This window comes from Mercenaria mercenaria, chromosome 4, assembly GCF_021730395.1.
Source record: "Mercenaria mercenaria strain notata chromosome 4, MADL_Memer_1, whole genome shotgun sequence".
NCBI classification, from domain to species: domain Eukaryota; kingdom Metazoa; phylum Mollusca; class Bivalvia; order Venerida; family Veneridae; genus Mercenaria; species Mercenaria mercenaria.
In genome coordinates, this window is record NC_069364.1 from 62301817 (window position 1) to 62323995 (window position 22179).

Consider the following 22179-nt stretch of genomic DNA (forward strand, 5'->3'; position numbering starts at 1 on the left):
TTTGCTAAAATCTTATACATTCCTGCCAGAATTTAGACCAAATACGGGGATAAAATACAATCTTTTTTCCTTAATCTGATTTAAGACCGTCAAAATTTGCAGACATAATAAGTGAAACGTTACCATTCTTAAAATGTAGGGAAAAGTATGGCTATAAATGTAGATACAAAAGATAAATTTTCTCAAGATATCCGTTTTTGGTGCACAAGTTCTTTATATTAACACTGTAGGGTTATTTCCGTTAAAAGTTAATCTTGTTAAAATGTGCAAGGTCTCATTTGTTTGTATTTAATTTTGATATGAACGTTTCAATTCAAATAGTGATTGCATATCCCTGCCAGGTTATTCAGTGTATTTTTCAACAGGATTTATTAAATAGAAACCGTCACTAAAAGAAACTATTGATTCTAAAATGTAGCTTATTTGAAAATGTTTACACTGGACAAACCTAGAAAAACATTTAGGATCATACATAACATAAAGATAGGGTTTTATACATAAAATTAATTTTGGGGAAATCTTTTGAAATTGTTTCATGTTTGAATGCAAGAAGCTACCTTAATGTCGTCAGAATGGTTAAATATTGAAAAGCTTGTTTTCATATTATACTAATGTTGAATATCTTTACAAAGTACGAATTTATTCAAAGTAAAATCATCAATAGATGGCTGTATCTGTATTTTCTACAATTGCTAAGTCATTCAACATGACGTAAATTGCTTTCTAAGCCAGAAAATCCGCTCCTACTTTATAAAAGAACATACAATTTTCTTGCATGTATGATTATGTTTTATAGGTAATATGACACCATAGCTTGTCTAGGAAAAATGTCAGTGTCAAGTGCAGTATTTGGTACATGTCTGATAAAATGTTATGTTTAACGGTAATTTTGACCGCTCAGTAAAAATCATTTCACGTAATGATTTCATACTTTACTAAAGTGTATATGTGAATGCAGGTACAATTCAACTCATGGTATAGATAAGATTAAATGTTTATTATTAGTCATTTACTGATGGAACACTGGAGGGCACTGTAGGAATGCCACCCGTCTGTCCATCATTCCACAAATCTGGATCCTGTGGTAACTCAAAAAGTATTAGTGCTAGGTTCATAAAACTTGGTATATGAATAGAGGGTAATATGTAGATTATGCATGTACATGACTTATGCTTGTAGGTCAAAGGTCAAGGTCACTATTCAAGGTCAAGTAAAAATTGTTTCTCCATAACTTTCATATGCATTGATGGATTATCTTAGTGATACACACAAATGTGCCCCATGTAGAGACTTACCCTAAAGCACTCTTTACACAAGGGAAACAATGTTTATAAAGTGAATTTGTTTAGTGAACACCATTTGTCAACATGTTATATCAGTGCAATGGAAAAGTAACCTATCAATGTTAAATGATATGCAGAATAAGGCAATCATGCATCTAACAGTCCTAAAATTGATTTCTTTGATTTTCTCAGTTTTCTAGATACCGGTATTTTTCCCATACTTTGACGCATATATATGGGTAGTAGAGATTGTTCTCTTTCCAACAATAGCCTTCTCAACATTTTTTACCTTGTGAAATTCTGTGGGTTTTGTCTTTTTCAAAAAAAAAAAATGTCTTTGGTGACAAATTTCACCACAGAAAATGTCACACTTTCCCCAGGGCATTAACTGATTTGATCTTTACATAGTTTTCTATTCATACTGCTAATCCTTGTAGCAATTATGCATGCTTTTTTCCTGCCTAGAGGTAAAAAGTGCATGATTTGCATGAGGTACTAGGTCAGTAGTCACCTAAGCCTACCAAAAAGTCTTAGCGGAGTTGTCTCCATTTTTTCCAAATATTTTACCTGGGATCATTCTTTTCAGCTCTAATAACTTTTTTTCAGAAAAAGATATTTTAATATTTTTTTCAGTCTATGTACTTTGATGCAGTTAACTAAACATATATCTAAAATAGATAGTTCAAACATGAAGTTTGTATTTTTAGTTCCACTGCCTACCCCAAGATGAGACAATGTGTCAGTGCATGATCTATGCTTGTTGGTTAAAGGTCGAGGTCACTGTTCAAGGGCAATTAAAAATTTGTTTCTGCTCCATTACTTTTAATTGCATTGAAGGATTTTTTAGTACTACACAGAAATGTTCCCCATGATGCTATGGGCTACTGTCATCAAACTTAATAGGATGATTGCCAGTTGTCAGTAGACAGTTGCTAGTTTTTGGGGTAAGTAGGTCAAAGGTCAAGGTCACAGTGACCTCAAGGCTGAAAATGGTTTCTGTTTAATAATTAAAGAATGATTTGTTTGTCAGACTCCTTAGGATGATTAACTGTAGTCCATAGATTACTCCAGAATGTTTAGTAGGTCATTTAGTCAAGGTCAAAGCCACAGGATGCAAAATTACGTACCCACTTGCCTCTGACTGGTTATCATGGGGGGCAAAAGTATTTTTACAATTTATTTTTATAATATGTTTTTATAATGCCACCTGGTCTGTGAGAATACTGGATATCCAGTCCAATCAGAAAATTGCAGAATTTTCATTTGACAAATTTGAATAAATTCATTGGACCATCTTTTTGTACTTGTAAAAAACCATATATATTTTTTTTAGTTCATGGTAGGCACTGCATCAACAAATGAGAAAAAATGGTATTTAAATTGAAAGAAAGTAGTTATATCCCACACATAGATAAGTTTTCATCATAGTTGTAGAAATACTGCTTCCGATAAACTTTGTTTAACTCAGAACAGTCATGTATTACATGTAGTGCTACGTATACTTCATGTTGTTTTACAGATATATTTTCAATATTTAAAGAAACTAATTCCAGAGGTGTGTCCAAAAAAAAAGTGTAATGGATGATACTATTTCAACTTAATTTGCATGCAAGAAAGTTTGGATCGTTTAATTTCTTGGTCTTGAAAAGTTTGTTTTTTTCCTCTCTTAGAAAGTTTCGAAAATGAACACTTGGTTTTTGATGATGACAGACAATCTAGTAGCATAAGTACATATTGTTGTAGTGCTGTGATTTGTGTGTGTTTGGGACGAAGTTAGGGCTAATTTTTGTGGGCATGAAATTTAATTTCAACAAATAAACAAAATTCACATTTTGTGTTCAAAAGTTGATATCCACAATTTCAAATCCCCACAAAACAGCCATATAGTGCAAAAACCAAGAAATTTTATACCCTTAAAATTAAATTATATTACTGTAATATAAAATATTGTTGCATAAAAAATGGTATATTTACAACCTTCTCCATTTAGGAAAATTTGAAATAAACTTTTACAATTTATATATCATGTATAAATATCAATAAACGTGCAAAAAGAACTTAAGTATTCTAGATGAATTATATCTTTTTAATATCTGAAAGAAGCTAGTTGGGGGAAAAACTTTTTAGCCAGGTGTTAAAAAAGCAAATGATTTGATTCTATTCAAACATGAATAACTGTTATAAAACATAAATTGATCCTAATTATTTTATGTGTCAAGATTTTAGGACATCTGTATTGTAGTATGGAATACTTGTGGTATAAATGTTTGGCATATCTGTCAGTTACGATTTGGAAACTTGAATGTATTGTCAAGTTTATATACAATGAATGAATCGTTGGCATATAGTTAAGTTTATTCATTAGAGTGCAGCTATACTTGATACATGTAAATTTCTTCCTTACATGTATTGTCTTTATATGGGTTAATGGGACATTTTTTATGTTCATAACTTAATAATGGTACCAGCAGTATAGTTATTCAACAACACTAACTAAACACAGAAGGCCTTGTTAAACCTTAGTTAAATAATTCCGGTTCATATATAGTAAAAAAATTTAATATTTGATGTCTCGATTTATTTTGAACCCTGAATGACGGTGTGACATGTAAACAATGTGACTAGAAGAAACACAACTATTTGTCTTGATGTTTGTATTTGTGGTAATTGTACATATTGTCGCCATGGGGGCTTCAAATTGTGGTATCAATAGAATAGAAGTTGGTTCTATACGCACCAGTTGCATTAATTCAAAGGCTCAGTATTGTTATAAATTTTAAACTCTTGACTGCAGTCTCTTTTAAAAAAAAAAAAAAAAAATAGCAGTAGTGGTGTTGATAGTTTAGTGGTTTTGTTCATTACTTCAGTTGGGTGCATTATACATTATATGCAGTTAAGTTGAAGATAAAATAAATGACCACTGTTCTTTAAAGCAACATTCTATTGCTAATTCTCTTTACTGACATCAGTCATTTTTTATTTTTTTATTTTTTTTGCAATTAGCTATAAGTTTATGTTAGCATTGAGGCAGATATCTGCCCCCAAAATCATTGAGAAAAATTGATGAAGCCCTTGTTTATAATATTTCTGTAATAGAAGGGGAACTCATACAAGAGTACAAGGTAGATTGAAAATCAGACCCGGGTGGTTACTGGAGATTGCAACAGATTAGTTAGTTATTTTTCTTCTGAGAAATATTTTATGTGGTATGATGTTGCAAAGGTTTCTATGCAACACTATTTTTGTGTCAGTAATAGATCAGTTCAACAGATTTATTTCACTGTTCTACTAAAAGGCAAAGTCCTGATGCAAGAGAAACATTTATTAAATTGTACAATAGACTTAAAACCTTAATCCCTTCAAAGGACTTGAACAAAAGAACTACATGCTTTGACCAGTGCCAAATGTAAATAATGTTTAAGTGGTTAACCCTAGTTTTTCAATGTGTAATCCTCAAATATATAAACTTTGAAATCTTAATCTTATATTCGGGAAATCACCACATTAAATTTTCTATAAGATTATTTCACCTTATACAAAGCATGTTCTATATCTTTGACATGAAAACAGTAACTTTTAAATTCTTGTTCTGCTGACAGAATTGTGTGCCCAAATCACATAGCTGCTCAATTCACAATACTCCACATGGTAACTCAGTTCACATTACCCCAAATGGCTGCTCAATTCTCATTACTCCACAAGGCTGCTCATAACTCAATATTCTGTGGTTGCTCAGTTTGCATTATTTTACCATGGTTACTCAATTCACATTACTCTACATACTGCTGAATTCATATTACTTCTTCACATGACGTTCAGTTCACATTACTTCACATGGCTGTGCAAGTCTGGCTGTTCAGATCACATTACTCCAAATGGCTGTTCTTACTCCATGGGGCTGTTTAAATCACATTACTCTACATAGCTGCTCAGTTCACATTATTCCACATGGCTACTCAATTCTCATTACTCAGTATGCCTGCTTAATTCCCATTACTCCACATGACATCTGAATTCACATTACCAGTATTCTGCAGCTGCTCATTACTCTACATAGCTGCTCAGTTCACATTATTCCACATGGCTACTCAATTCTCTTTACTCAGCATACCTGCTTAATTCCCATTACTCCGCAAGACGTCTGAATTCACATTACCGGTATTCTGTGGCTGTTCAGTTCACATTACTCTACATAGCTGCTCAGTTCACATTATTCCACATGGCTATTGAATTCTCATTACTCAGCATGCCTGCTTAATTATGTCTCCCACCACTGTGGTGGGAGACATATTGATTTACTCCTATCTGTGTGTCTGTCTGTCACAAATCTTGTCCACGCTCTAAGTCGAACATTTCTCATCCGATCTTCACCAAACTTGAACAAAATGTGTTTGCCAATAAGTCCTCAGCCAAGTTCGATAACTAGCCAAATCAGCCAAGGCACTTCGTAATTATGGCCCTTGAATTACCGAAATTACTGATGCCAGTGATACAGGTCTTGGTGCATGGGTGACTCAGATACATAATGGAGAAGAAATGCCAATCTAGATAATTAGGCAGTTGTGGGAGACATGTATTTTTCTCAAAAGCAGCTCTAGTTCCCATTACTCCGCATGACGTCTGAATTCACATTACCACTATTCTGTGGCTGCTCAGTTCACATTACTCTACATAGGTACTCAGTTTACATTACTCCACATAGCTGCCCAGTTCACATTACTCAGCATAGCTGCCAAGTTCACATTACTCAGCAGAGCTTCCCAGTTCACACTCAGCTGCTCAGTTCGCATTACTCCACATAGCTGCTCAGTTCGCATTACTCCACATAGCTGCTCAGTTCATATTACTCCACATAGCTGCTCAGTTCACATTACTCCACATAGCTGCTCAGTTCACATTACTCAACATAGCTTGCCAGTTCACATTACCGGTACTCCACATAGCTGCTCAGTTTGCATTACTCCACATAGCTGCTCAGTTCGCATTACTCCACATAGCTGCTCAGTTCGCATTACTCCACATAGCTGCTCAGTTCGCATTACTCAACATAGCTGCCCAGTTCACATTATTCCACATGGCTACTCAGTTCACATTATTCCACATGGCTACTCAGTTCACATTATTCCACATGGCTACTCAGCATGTCTGCTTAATTCCCATTACTCTGCATGATGACTGAATTCACATTATTCTGTAGTTGCTCAGTTCACATTACTTCACCATGGTTGCTCCACATACTTCTCAGTTCACATCACTTTCCATGGCAGCTCAATTCATATTATTAGCTCGACTATACGAAGTATAAGGAGAGCTATCCTACTCGCCCCGGCGTCGGCGTCTTTCCGCGTCCCCACCTTGGTTAAAGTTTTGGTGCACTTTCTCTTTTTTCAACTTATCTCTGTAATTACTTGATGGATTTGATTCAAACTTGAAATACTTATTCCTCATCATCATCCACATCATCTGACATAAGGGCCATAACTCTGGCACCAATATTTCATGAATTATCCCCCCTTTTCACTTAGATTTTCAGGTTAAAGTTTTGATGCACTTTCACTCTATCTCTGTTATTACTGAATGGATTTGATTCAAACTTAAAATAGTTGTTCAACATCATCACCCACATCATATGACACAAGGTGCATAACTCTGGCACCATTTTTTCATGAATTATTCCCCCTTTTTACTTAGAATTTCAGGTTAAAGTTTTGGTGCACTTTCACTCTACCTCTGTTATTACTGAATGGATTTGATTCAAACTTAAAATAGTTGTTCAGCATCATCACCCACATCATATGACACAAGGTGCATAACTCTGGCACCATTTTTTCATGAATTATTCCCCCTTTTTACTTAGAATTTCAGGTTAAAGTTTTGGTGCACTTTCACTCTACCTCTGTTATTACTGAATGGATTTGATTCAAACTTAAAATAGTTGTTCAGCATCATCACCCACATCATATGACACAAGGTGCATAACTCTGGCACCATTTTTTCATGAATTATTCCCCCTTTTTACTTAGAATTTCAGGTTAAAGTTTTGGTGCACTTTCACTCTACCTCTGTTATTACTGAATGGATTTGATTCAGACTTAAAATAGTTGTTCAACATCATCACCCACATCATATGACACAAGATGCATAACTCTGGCACAATTTTTCATGAATCATTTCCCTTTTTACTTAGAATTTCAGGTTTTGGTGCACTTTCACTCTATCTCTGTAATTACTGAATGGATCTGATTCAAACTTAAACAATTGTTCAACATCATTACCCTTATCATATGATGCAAGGTGCATAACTCTGGCACCAATCTTTTATTAATTATTCCCCCTTTTTACTTAGAATTTTAGGTTAAAGTTTTGATGCACTTTCACTCTGTCTTTGTTATAACTGAATGGATTTGATTCAAACTTAAAACATTTGTTCAGCATCATCACCCACACTATATGGCACAGGCTGCATAACTCTGGCACCAATAATTAATGAATTATGCCCCTTTTTGCTTAGGATATACTTATATAGTGTTTTGATACATTTTATCTTTACCTCTCTTATTACTTTAAGTTGATATTTTTGACATAGACTCAGGCTATTGTGCAATATCTTCATCCACAATTGGAGTCATTAAACACTCCAGTGATCGCTCTAGTTTCCTCAGATATGCCAAGTTTCATTATCCAGCATCGAAATAGTCGAGCACGCTGTCTCCTGTGACAGCTCTTGTGTAACATAGCTGTTCAGTTCACATTACTTCATACATCCAACTCATGGTCTGAGACCAATTACTTGCCACTCACTACTGAGTGTGAGAGACACTGGACCTGTCATGTGAGGAACATTCAGCTGTCTTGTGGAAGACGAATGGTTGTACCCAGGGGCCTAGCCAGTTACCTCAAGTTATACTTGAAAGTGGCAGCTGCATGGGGTCTTCATTCAACTTTAATAGATGTAGTCATCAGCATATGACTTGATTTGTGTCAATGTCACTTTAAAAACAATGTTTCTGATTCAGTTAATTTTTGCATATAATCCTTTTATTTACTGTGGGATAAAACCATGAAGAAAATAAGGTACTACCTAAGAAATATAGTATTAAATAGGAGTATGTTCCATTATTACATTTGCCTAGTGGTAGAGCGCCCGCTTCAAGTATTGGAGGTCATACGTTCACCTTCTGACTGCTTCATACCAAAGACTTGAAAAATGTTCCTGGCAGCATCCTGACTTGGTGTTCAGCATTAAGAACTTGGAACGGTCAATTTTTCAAATTGATGCCTTTATTGATTTTTATTTGATGCCATGTGTGAGTGTGTCTAGGCACAATTTTTACAATTTAACTTTGGTTGAACTAGTTGTTCCACTCTACAGTTCTCGTTTTCATTTCAGGTTAAGAATCATGATGTACAGTAAAGCTTGATGTTTGGTATCAGAAAATGATACAGAGTGATCGAGAAATCATGTTGTTGATCATGTTAAAGAAATCTGGAATTGTGGGAAATGGTCATGGCAGTAAACAGATCCTGTTGCATTTAGGGAATCCAGGTTGAAGAAAAGTCGTATGTGTAAGACAAGATTTACATGCAGCATTTTGAATATGGTGAATTATTACAAAGTCTGATATCCTTTCCACACAAATTACATTACTGGGTCTGGTAGAAATGTCGTTGTATCTATTTTTGATCTATGTTCTGTTGCATTGTTTTCCAAGGGGAAAAACAAAGATAGCTACACACAGCTCATCAATTGGATAAAGTTCTAAGCAATTTGGTCAAGCACTGTAAATATATTAAGTATATTTCTGCATATGTTTATCAAATGTTGGCCAGTGCAGTCTTGCAATATAAAGTTTGGGGAAAAAGTTATTTCCGTAAAAATATACAAAATATACATGTACATTTTGTATATTGCAATATTATTTATTGTTATCTTTTGTGCTTGCAGTCAGTTGTAAAATATTGCAGAGCAAGAATTAAGCTAATTTTTAGCTTGACTATTCAAAGAATAGTCTAGCTATTCTACTCACCCTGGCGTCGGCATTGGCGTCGGTGTCACACCCTGGTTAAAGTTTTGCATGCAGGTACATATGGCTATCATTTAAAGGCATATAGCTTTGAAACTTATTTTTTTCTTTTTCTAGGTCAATTACCAACCTCACTGGGTCAAGTGCCATAACTCTGACATGTATTTTGGCCAAATTGTGCCCCCTTTTGGACTTAGAAAATCCTGGTTAAGTTCTACATGCAAGTTACTATCTCCAAAACTAATGCCGATATTGAATTGAAACTTCACATGTGTCTTCGGGGTTATAAAACTAGGTGATAGCATCAAGAGCTATAACTCTGACATGCATTTTGGCCAAATTATGCCCCCTTTTGAACTTAGAAAATCCTGGTTAAAGTTTTGCATGCAAGTACATATAGCTATTACTTAAAGGCATATAGCTCTGTAACTTATTTTTTCTTTTCTAGGTCAATTAATTACCAACCTCACTGGGTCAAGTCCCATAACTCTGTCATGTATTTTGTGCAAATTATGCCTCGTTTTGGACTTAGAAAATCCTGGTTAAAGTTTTGCATGCAAGTTAATATCTCCAAATCAAATGCAGATATTGAATTGAAACTTTACTGTATCTTCAGGGTTACAAAACTAGGTTATAGCATCAAGTCCCATAACTCTGACATGCATTTTGGCCAAATTATGTCCCCTGTGAACTTAAAACTTCCGGTTAAAGTTTTGCATGCAAGTTGCTATCTCCAAAACTAATGCAGATACTGGATTGAAACTCTATAGATATTCTAACATTAAGGGTAATATTCCTGCTTCTGGGACAACAATTCGAATAGTCGAGTATTTGCTGTCTTACGGACAGCTCTTGTTATTAACTTATATTAAGTCTAAACATGATTTTATATTTTGCTGCCGTTACCTGGTCATTGACAAATTTTTGCCTTTTGATGACGTCTGCTTTCAGAATTAATGTAGTATCTTCCTTTAATTTAAAACAAGAGAAGTATTTTATATTTGACTGTGATATTTAATAAGTATTTATACAATGTAATTTTAAACAATGTTTTGTTAAACATGATCTGTTAGATAAGATTACAAGGTATATTTGTTAAGTTAGAATGTTTTGTTTCTTTGTGAGGATTGTTAAAGGTGATTTTAACATAGGGCTGTCATTGAAATGAGAAATGTCATATATCAACTGACAAATATCATATATCAGCTGACAAATATCATATATTGACTGACAAGTATGAAGAAAACATCAATACTGTGAAATCATTTAATTTCGTCGTCCTTCATTCCGTCCGTCGTCCTTCCGAGAATGTTGTGTCGCGCCTAGCTCCAAAAGTATTTGACCTAGAGTCACAAAACTTTACAGGAATGTTGGTCAGCATGTGTAGTTGTGCACCTGGGGTTTCGCGCCCGAATTCATTCAGTCATTTAGGAGTTATGGCCCCTGACTTTGTAAAAATTGGTTATTTTAGTGTTGTGTCGCGCCTAACTCCAAAAGTATTTGACGTAGAGTCACAAAACTTTACAGGAATGTTGGTCAGCATGTGTAGTTGTGCACCTGGGGTTTCGCGTCCGGATTCATTCAGTTGTGTAGGAGCTATGGACCCTGACTCAGTAAGAAATTAGTCATTTTAATGTTGTGTCGCACGTAGCTCCAAAAGTATTTGACCTAGAGTCACCAAAGTTTACAGGAATTTTGGTCAGCATGTGCATTTGTGCACCTGGGGTTTCGCGTCCGGATTCATTCAGTTATGTAGGAGCTATGGCCCCTGACTCAGTAAGAAATTAGTCATTTTAATGTTGTGTCGCATGTAGCTCCAAAAGTATTTGACCTAGAGTCACGAAAGTTTACAGGAATGTTGGTCAGCATGTGCATTTGTGCACTTGGGGTTTCGCATCTGGATTCATTCAGTCGTGTAGGAGTTATGGCCCCTGACTTAGTAAAAAATTGGTCATTTTGATGTTGTGTCACGCCTAGCTCCAAAAGTATTTGACCTAGAGTCACGAAAGTTTACAGCAATGTTGGTCAGCATGTGCAGTTGTGCACCTGGGGTTTCACGTCCAGATTCATTCAGTATTGTAGGAGTTATGGCCCCTGACCTAGGAAAAAATTTGTGTCCTTTGTCATGTAGTGGGGGCATCTGTGTCCCATGGACACATTTCTAGTTTTAAAAAAAAATTCTCATAATTTCCACAGAAATAGATCTAGTATATCATTTTGTTCTTACTTGTGAAACCTACACATGTCAAACAGTGCTACCATGGTTACTGAATTTGCAATCTACACCACGGGAAATTAGCGAGTAATCATGTGCCAATTAAATACCGTGTTATCTTATACAACTCCAAATTTGTAAAACTGGCGCCAATTAAAAGGTGTCAAAACCCTAGCACCTGGGATATAGTCTTGCACAATTAGCTTCCTTAATCGAATCAAGTAAAACTAATGGCTAGTGTATAAACACTGCAGAACGGGGCCGAAAAAATTCAAATAACAGTCGCAGCACAGTGCAGTCAGTTACATGATGCTACATCAAACTACTATTTTTAGTATCTACTTTCACTTTGACGAGCATGTTGTAAACAAAATACTGGTAAATGTCTTGATGAAATAGTCAGTTTTGTTCCGAAGCGTATGTTTATCGTTGATGGAGCCTCCATAAACTACACAAAAGCTGCAGGTCAGTACTGCTGCATGCACACAACTACGGACCAGATCCGAAGGCTATGGTATCTTTTTTGGTGACATTGAGTACAACCCTTACAGAAGCAAGCCTCTGTGGCGTACATGCTGCGTATTTGCTGTGTATATGCCGCGAACACAGTAGTACGCCAGAGGAGTACATTTTACATACACCGCATGCCGCGTACATACCGCGTACTATTTCGACGAGTACACAGCATGTACGCAGGAGGTCACTAGTACACTTCAAGTACGCAGCACAGACTCTGAAAATTTAAGGAGTACACTGCATGTACGCAGGAGGGACTTGTACAAGAAAATAGTACACTGCATGTACACCGCAGATACTTCGAAATTTATAACACTTATATTTAGTTGCATTAAAGTTGTTTCCCCTTGATGCAGTTATGCCATTTTCTTCAGATGTTTACCAAATTACATGCTACAAAAATTGATTTATTTCATTGAAAAGTGGATGAAGAAAAGCATACTAATTTATTTGATAACATCAATCTAAATGCTCCATCAATCTACATTATTTTGGTAAGGGTAAATACTTATTGATACATGTCACTTATCTTTTTTCTGTTTTTTTCTGTCCAAATGATCAGCATTTGCATAAGAAAGTTGGTGGGGTAAGGAATTTACATTATCACAGCAGTTTCGCCACAAGAGTACACAGCATGTATGCAGCAGGAGTACACAGCATGTACGCCGCAGGACTCGGGCCAGGAGTACACAGAATGTACGCCGCAGGAGTACACAGCATGTACGCCGCAGGAGTACACAGCATGTACGCCGCAGGGGTAGCACACCGCAGGCTCATTTGCATGTGAAAAGTGTATGTGCCGCGTACATGCTGCGTACTATTTCCCGCATACTAAATTCCTCCAGCGTACATCCTGTGTACTATGTAGTCCACAGCATGTACGCAGCAAGTAGTACGCGGCAGAGCTCATTTGCATGTCAAAAGTGTACTACAAACGTACTATCGGTGTATGTGCGGTGTATATCCTGCGTACTATTTAAAGCCCTTGATTTCAGTACACATCATGTACGCATCATATACGCTGTATGTACACAGCAAGAGTACGCAGCAGGCCTTTTTCTTCTGTAAGGGAATTTACAAAATCTTGGGCATAATGTTCGTTGGGACTATATTTCGTGGTTGGGCTGAACCACGAAATCCACGAAAATTAATCCCCTATGAATGATAATGATTTCACAGTATTTGGTAAGTCTGTAATGTATGTGCAAGTTAATTTTTGGCCCTTTAAATCTAAAAGGTTTTTGTACAGGTTACAAGCATATTTTAAGAAATATTGAATGTCATGTTTTATAGTAACATTAGTTTTCTTTTGAATAATCAGGCTGAATATTTTTCAGTTAGCGGTGTTATTTTTCTTCAGTTTTCCTCTGTTTGACTGTATCGTTTTCCAGCATTAAGTATCAATACATTATAGTTAATTCATCTATATCATGATTAAAGATGACAGCCCTGCAATGTTAATGTTCTAGTTTGAATGTTTTTGTGAAGATCGATTGTTAAAGGTATTGTTATCATTCAGTATTGTTAAGTGTGTATGTTATTATTCATTCTAACATGACCCAAATTTTTTTTTTCTATTAAACAAATAACATTGAAACTTTTATTGCTAACAATATTTATGTTTTACGTTACAATTATTACATCATAGTGCCAGAAGTCATAGCAGTGCTTTGGAAAAGAAAACCACACAAAATAGGCAGATGTTTGGTGAAAAAGTTATATTTTATGTCCACATAGGTATACATCAGTGGCTGTACCATTTATTATTTTACAGTAATAGACAACTGTCTTGATCAATAAGTAGTTTTATTACATGATTTTTATACAGAACCCTTGTCCATAATTTGTGACCAGTCTGTATTTAGCACATGCTTACTGGACTAATAAGTCTAAATTTAGAAATAGAACTATGAAAAGTAATTTCTTATGTCATGTAATAAAACTTGTACTGAATTTCTTGCCAGTCAGTAGTCAAAACTATTGGCCCTCAGTCATTCGGACCTTGGGAAATTGTTTTGACCATTGACTGGCAAGCCATTCAATAAGTGTGTATTTTTGACCTGCTTGAAAGCTAAATTAACTTCAGGATCTATTAGTTTTATTATTTTTTTTACCCATGATATTGTTTGAAAGAATGATAAAATGAAATATTTAATTACATATTGAAGTTTCATTTGCAGGATTTTTTTAAATGCTTGTTTTATTTGTAACATGTTTGACGTTGTGGGAGTGAAATAAAGCCATTACATAAAATTTATAATATACTAGTGTAATAAAGCTTTGATGTCGATGTTGTTTATAGTATAGGAGACGTTGGTCAAATTGACTCGTTTATAATAGTTAAAGACAGTAGAATTTTTTATGTTTCAGCAGGAAAAGCAAACATGTGATAAAAAGAATATTACATTTGTGACTTTCCACATTGAATTTATTAAACTTGTTGTATAAAATTGATAAAATGTTTGGCAGAGCCTTGCATTTTATTATTTTATTCAACAAGTTTTATAAATTTAGTATAAAAAGACACTCGTGTAATATCCTCTATATCAAAGTTTAGGTGTGTGTCTGTATTCATATTATCACATATAGTAGAAACAAATATTTTGATAATCAGTTTTATAAATGTGATACGTTTTTAGATACCAGCATTATTCTGGAATACATGGATAGTATACTGCTTGCAGATACTTTTTGCTCTTTTCTATTTGAAAATATTACATCACATTTTAGTAATCGTATCTTGTGTCCATCTATGTTAAGTAAACATAGAATTTATTGTAATATTAAGTATAATAGGGTATAAAATGACGTTTTTGAGGCATATACACTATACATAGAATATATTGAAAAAGGGTAAAGCAGGTCACACGTACTGTAAAATAAATATAAAATTACTGCTTTTGAGAGAAACATAATGTATTTAGACACCCCAAAGTTTTTATTAATGCAATACCAATAAACAACATAATTGATATTTTTCACTGCAAAATTACCATATATATTTCATTGTAATATTACCATAACTCTTTGAAAAAAACAGCTAATATGTGGATCTTTTTTTATGGAGAAATTCCTGTATCTCCCAAATGACTTGTCAGCTTAATACAAGAGTGTTTGACAACCTGTCAGCAGTTTTATCCTTTGTGAGACGTTTGTAATCCACAATGATTTTGATCAAAGGCATCCTAGAGCTGAAGATTTTTTTAAGCTGAATCTGGTCAAATGAGAAGTGATTTATTTTCAGGGATATATGATTTAATACAGCCAGTATCCTGTTTGGGCTAACAGGCTAACACCACTAACTGAATGAAGCTAAGTTTTAAACAGAGTTCAATCACTGTGATTTAAGACATAATATACCATGAAGTCATTTATTTTTGTTGGTATAAAAGTTTTCTGGTTACGTTTTGCATAGGGACTTTAATTTTTGAATGAACAATTTCAAAGATAGAATAACTGGAATTATATATATTCAGTGGACATTTAGTAGATTGATTCAACCTTAAAATACATGAAAATTAGTCCCCCATTAAAATTGTTTTCACAGTAAAACAGAAGGATGACTTTAGTTCGAGTTTTAAAAAGTAATTTAAAACATATTTCTGCTTTATGATAGTTCCGTTTTGTTATGTGCTTTTGTAGACAAATAGACAAAGACTTTTAATATGAGCCCGCCCGCTTAGCTCAGTAGAGAGAGCATTGGTCTACAAATCATTTGTCCTCCACCTCTGATAATTCATGTGGGGATGTTAGCAGTTACTTGCGGAGATCAGGTTTGTACTGATACAGAATCCAGGAACACTGGTGAGGTTAACTGCCCGCCGTTACATGACTAAAATACTGTTGAAAAATGGTGTTAAACCCAAAACAAACAAAACTTTTAATATGATGTCACAATTTCTAGGTCCAGGTAGGTGGATGTGATGTCACCATGTATTATTAAAAATAAACAGTAGATGTCATATTGGAACTATATAGAATGTGATGAAACTTAATAGGGTTCCTATTTGTATCATTCATTCATTTATTTTTCATATATATTCATAATTTTATATGTTTATGGTACTTGTTGCAGATGTATTTGATGATTTGACTGTGATATGAAGTCTTGTGATGTGCAAATTGTTAATTAAAATGGCATTTTTTTATTTCATGTCACTTTGTTTTTATCACTTGTTTTCAATTTTCTATGTATTGTTTTAGTTTTGGCTGTTGAAGAGAATAAAGTTTATGTCTTGCTTGACTTTGTTATCAAAATAGATTTACCGTAGAAGTTTCAAGGACATTTGAAAAATAGGTTGAACAAGAGTAGTTTGCCAGTCAGTGACAGTCAGATCCCAGGCCCCTGTATTTCATAGTGAAGGGGAGATAAATTAGTAATTACTAAAGTTGAATTTCCACTGATCGCCATTCTATCAATTCAGTACCCTTCAATAACCGCAGTTAACAGCAGGACAAAAACAGTGGAAGAGACTGAAGGATTTGTATCTTGCTGTATTAGAATGGTTTAAGAGACTTGGCTTAAACTTGTTAGAGGGTCACTAGCTAATGTTACATGTAAAATACCTTGAACCTTGCTCTTCTCAAAACAATTCTAAGTTTGCCGCATAAATATGGAGAAAAAAAACGTTACTCCTGCGAAAAACTGCCCAACAGAGATCAGTTTGAATAAACTTGTGCTGGAGTGGCCAGCAAATGCAGCATGTAAAATACCTTGTTTATTAGTTACATTTTTGTGCCCCCCCCCATGAGTGGTGGGGGTATATAGATTTGCTCTTGTCCATCCGAAAATGTTGTGTCGCGCGTAGCTCCAAAAGTATTTGACATAGAGTCACAAAACTTTACAGGAATGTTGTATCTTAAAAATTGTTTAACCCGAGTCATTAAACCATGTTACAGTGGCAGGAGTGGGGGGCACCTGTGTCCTATGGACACACATCTAGTTTAAATGTTTTTCAATTATACCCAAAGAGACAAAACTTGACAAACTTGAAAGAGGACCACTAGCTAATGCCATTTGTGGAACATCTTACTTCATTGATGAGCCCCTTGGGTGTGCCTGAATTGATCCCTGGGCAATGACTGGAAAAATGTTGAGAAAGGTCCATGCAAGGATACTAATAAGTTTGACAAACTTTTGTCAAACCGTTCATTAAAAGTCCCGTAAAGAAGCTGACGATAGACAGAGCTAAAAAAAACAAAAAGAAAAAAACAAAAACAATAATAACACTTCAGATTGTGAAGAGAATGGAAATGCAGTTCAGTTTGTATTACACTCGCCAGTGCTGTACATTTCTAATGCAGGTTTTAAACAAGAGCTGTCTCCATAGGATGACACATGCCCCCGATGGCACTTTGAATGAATAGTTATGGCCGATGTTAGAGTTTAGGACCTTTGACCTACGGACCTGGGTCTTGCGTCATCTTACTGTGCCACACATTCATGCGTAGTTATTTTAAAATCCATGCATGAATGACAAAGATATGGACCGGACATACCCATCATTGCACTATCATGAAATATGACCTTTAACGTCTAAGTGTGACCTTAACTTTTGAGCTACAGACCTGGGTCTTGCGCGCAACACGTCGTCTTACTGTGGTACACATTCATGCCCAATAATTTTAAAATCCATGCATGAATGACAAAGATATGGACCGGACACGCCCATCAATGCACTATCGTGAAATATGACCTTTAACGTCGGTGACCTTGACCTTTGAGCTATGGACCTGGGTCTTGCGCGCAACACGTCGTCTTACTGTGGTACACATTCATGCAAAGTTATTTGAAAATCCATCCATGGATGACAAAGATATGGACCGGACACGCCCATCAATGCACTATCATGAAATATGACCTTTAACGTCTGTGACCTTGACCTTTGAGCTACGGACCTGGGTCTTGCACACGACACGTCGTCTTCCTGTGGTACACATTCATGCCAAGTAATTTGAAAATCCATCCATGGATGACAAAGATATGGACCAGACACGAAAATTGCGGACAGACCGACAGACTGACAGACGGTTCAAAAACTATATGCCTCCCTTCGGGGGCATAAAAAACTAGAATTTATATGTTTGAATGTGAATTTTATAGTTGTGGGCAAATCCTTTAGAAAAACAGAGTAGTTTTATGTTCAAGAGGAAGGTCACGATATGGTCGGGAGTAGTTTAAGGTACAAGAGGAGGGTCACGATATGGTCGGAAGTAGTTTTAGGTTCAAGAGGAAGGTCACGATATGGTCGGGAGTAGTTTTAGGTTCAAGAGGAGGGTCACGATATGGTCGAGAGTAGTTTTAGATTCAAGAGGAGGGTCACGATATGGTCGGGAGTAGTTTTAGGTTCAAGAGGAGGGTCACGATATGGTCGCGAGTAGTTTTAGGTTCAAGAGGAGGGTCACGATATGGCCGGGAGTAGTTTAAGGTTCAAGAGGAGGGTCACGATATGGTCGGGAGTAGTTTTAGGTTCAAGAGGAGGGTCACGATATGGCTGGGAGTAGTTTTAGGTTCAAGAGGAGGGTCACGATATGGTCGGGAGTAGTTTAAGGTTCAAGAGGAGGGTCACGATATGGTCGGGAGTAGTTTTAGGTTCAAGAGGAAGGTCACGATATGGTCGGGAGTAGTTTTAGGTTCAAGAGGAAGGTCACGATATGGTCGGGAGTAGTTTTAGGTTCAAGAGGAAGGTCACGTTATGGTCGGGAGTAGTTTAAGGTTCAAGAGGAAGGTCACGATATGGTCAGTAGTTTTAGGTTCAAAAGGAAGATCACGATATGGTCAGGAGTAGTTTTGGGTTCAAGAGGAAGGTCACGGTATTGTATAGAAGATACTCCCAAGTTCAGAAGCTTAGTTTGTTCTTTTACATGCCAAGCTTAAAGCACCCATACAATGGACTCTTCTATCTGAAAGAGGGACTTTTGCGACCAAGTGTTCAAGGTCACTTGCCCCTTATTGCAGTGGTTTTGAGATATGATGCCATTTGAGAAAGCCAGCTTGCTGGCTTGCAAAAAGTTGTGGTTCTACCAAGATACCTGTCCATGCGAACTGGAAGGTACATCTAGTCTTCCACAAACATTCAAGCTGCAAAGTCTATACATGATCTGTCACCTAAAACCCAATATATTTATCTGAAAGAATGTTGATAATTCTAGTCTGAAACAGCTTCCTGCACTGCCATGTAATACTATGTAATAACCACTGTAATGGAAAAGGAACAAGTCTGGTTCACTGGTGGGGTACTTCCTCACAGAGACAATTTGACAGATCAATGCTGACAGTTCTATGCTAGTTCTGGTCAATGAATGTGCAACACAACATTGGATACAAAACATACTATGACTAAATTCTGATTTAGAAATGATCAAAATATATTAATATAAAGACCTCAAGTTCTATATTTTTATTTCATTTAAAAGATAAATTATGCAGATGACAAAGTAAGTAATCATCATGTACATATACCACTGATGACAACATCAGAAACGATTCAACAACATTGATATATATATTCATATATATATATATATATATATATATATATATATATACTATCAGCAGTGAATTGATAAGATAAAACAATAATTAAAAAATAAATTCTTATCACAGAGTACAGAACTAAAAGGTTTATTTTCTTCATAAGCATTATGTATGACGAACAAGTAAAAATTCACCATAATGAATGTCAAAAAATATAGGTTTTTTATATGGTAAAAAAAATAATAATCAAGTATGTGTATATCTAGCTGTTTTATTGTCTCCTCTTTTGTGTTAAAAGTGTCATCTAACACTGATCACAGTTACATAAAAATTTCAAAGTAACAGGTAAATATTTGTTCAATAAACAATGGTTCAAGTTATTCCATCTGTCATGTTTTTGATAAACTTTTCACACCGAAGCAACAAGTTACTTGTAAAATATTTTTTCTGTAAATAACAGGTACTGTAAAATCAGTTAACTTCATTGACTTAGAGTTTTATGGCTTTGGTCAGAACTGCTACCGGTATTTTATGGGATAACGAACTGATGGATTTTTTATGGATCAATGCAACCAAGATGTCAATGAAAATTATAACAATTTCAGAGCTAGCTATTCCTCCTTCAGTACATAAATCTAAATCCATTTAAAAGAAACTAAGAAAACACCTACAAATTCTGTGTGTTAATGTTATAAAATAAAATAAAATCAGAACAACAACATGTTGTAAAACTAAAAACATGTTGTAAAATTATAAAAGTAAAAATTTTCCAAAAAAATCTTAATATTGATAAATCATCACATTTTGCTGATAACATAAGGATTTTTTAAAGAAAGATTAGAAATATGGACACAAATATGTCAATAGTACACAAATACCCCTGCTATATGATGTTAGTGTATAAAGTGTGAGTGAGTGAGTCATGTCACTTTGACTAAAGAAGACATAGCACAGAAGTTATGGACTGGCTATAAATCTTTGACATCTAAGCATAACCTTGACCTTTGAGTTAGAGGTATGGGTCTTGCATACTACAGCTCGTCTCGTTTTACTGGTTATCTGTGCCACGTTATCTTAAAATTCAACATGCAAATAGGTAATCTGCCAGACAAAATTGTGTACATACAAACACACATGCATGCATTTGACACATGGAAGGAAGTAATACTATTTTGCATAAATAGTAATAATTTGCAATAGAATCCTAAATATTCAAAGATAAACTGTATCACAGACTTTATCTCGTACCGTGTAGCGGGTTATTTCTGCGGGGGCAATATTTCTGCGTTTCTGCGGTCTCTCGGTAGAATCGCAAAAATATTTCCAGCAGAATATTCATCTAGCAAAAATTTAAAACGCAAAAAATCTGCATTTTTTTTAATTTCACCAACGTTGTTTCACGCTATGTTATCCGAGGTAATCCGAAGTTCACAATTGCCTGGTCTAATTATTGAAAATTACCGTCACCATCTTACAATTACCGACAGTGGTATAATCATGATAATTAGGTGTGATGGTCAGTCAAAGTCCTAACTGTTAATCCTTCAGAAAACGTTTTTCTTTTGTGAATGAAATAAAATGAGTGAATTTCACTTGTGGTGTTCTTATTAATCCCTTGTGGCGATCATCTAAACAATTGATACTTTAGTAACCTTTATATAAGTGTAACCGTTATATATATACCGTATTTTGCAGTTGCTGTTTGTGCAATGATTTATTGTTGTTGGACTTACATTTTTTCATTTCGCAAATTATTATATCCTACAATGTATTCATTAAATACAAAGATACTTTACTGCAGTTAACAGTAATTTAGCTTATTGTTTTCATACGCTATCATTCTCACAACGTCTGATCATGCGAGGAATTACCTCCTCCTTGGCACCGAAAACACAGAAATTTTTCTTCCATTTTAAGTGAAAACGCAGAAAAAAAACACGCAGAAATTTGTTTCACATTTTTTGGGGCCAAAACGCAGAATATTTTGACCGCAGAAATAACCCGCTATACCGTAACTGATTGCGAACTCCTTTTACCAAAACATGGACGGAAATTTTGTGAAACAATAAAATAATATACTGGGTTTTAGCAGTTTTGTACAATAGTACAACAATATCATTGTGAAACCTAGAAGATCAATGTTTCTTCGACAGTCTTACGTAAATCATCATTTATGACAAAATATGAGCGAAAAGAACCACAGGTATGACATATAACAATTCTAATGCATATAAATATTAAACCTGCTTGTTCACATTTTTAGGTAAAAATAACTTTTCCTCAAAATTTTTACCGAAACTCCTTGTAAAACTGGCCTGGTATAATTTTACTGAAATAACTTGTGAAGTGTTGCAAAGTGCCACTGTAAAGAAACAAAACTATTTTGAAAGGAATAAAGTGTCTCAGACACTTCTGAAATGATGAAAAAAAATCAACATTTTATTCTACTTGATTTTTAACAATATTCCATACAACTTTTCACTTTTTCTGTCATTGTTTAATGTCTGAACCACATTTTATATCAAACCCTTAACAAATGAGACTATTCAAAATTTGGCCCAGTGAACAAGTAAGCTTAAAATCTTATTTCATAATTATGCTTTCTTTACTCAAGTACTGATAAAACTACAGTCAAATGTGAACATATACACCAGGCTCAAGAGA

The 22179-nt window shown here is 35.0% G+C and overlaps 1 protein-coding gene across 1 annotated transcript in view; it reads left to right on the forward strand.

Moving 5' to 3' along the window:
* LOC123551914 (uncharacterized) overlaps positions 1-12058 on the forward strand; it is a 62082-nt gene extending 50024 nt beyond the window's left edge. Inside the window, exon 16 of the mRNA XM_045341202.2 lies at positions 8674-12058. The gene's annotated coding sequence lies outside the window, so the exon portion shown is untranslated. The remainder of the gene's footprint in view (positions 1-8673) is intronic.
* Positions 12059-22179: the final 10121 nt, after the last annotated feature.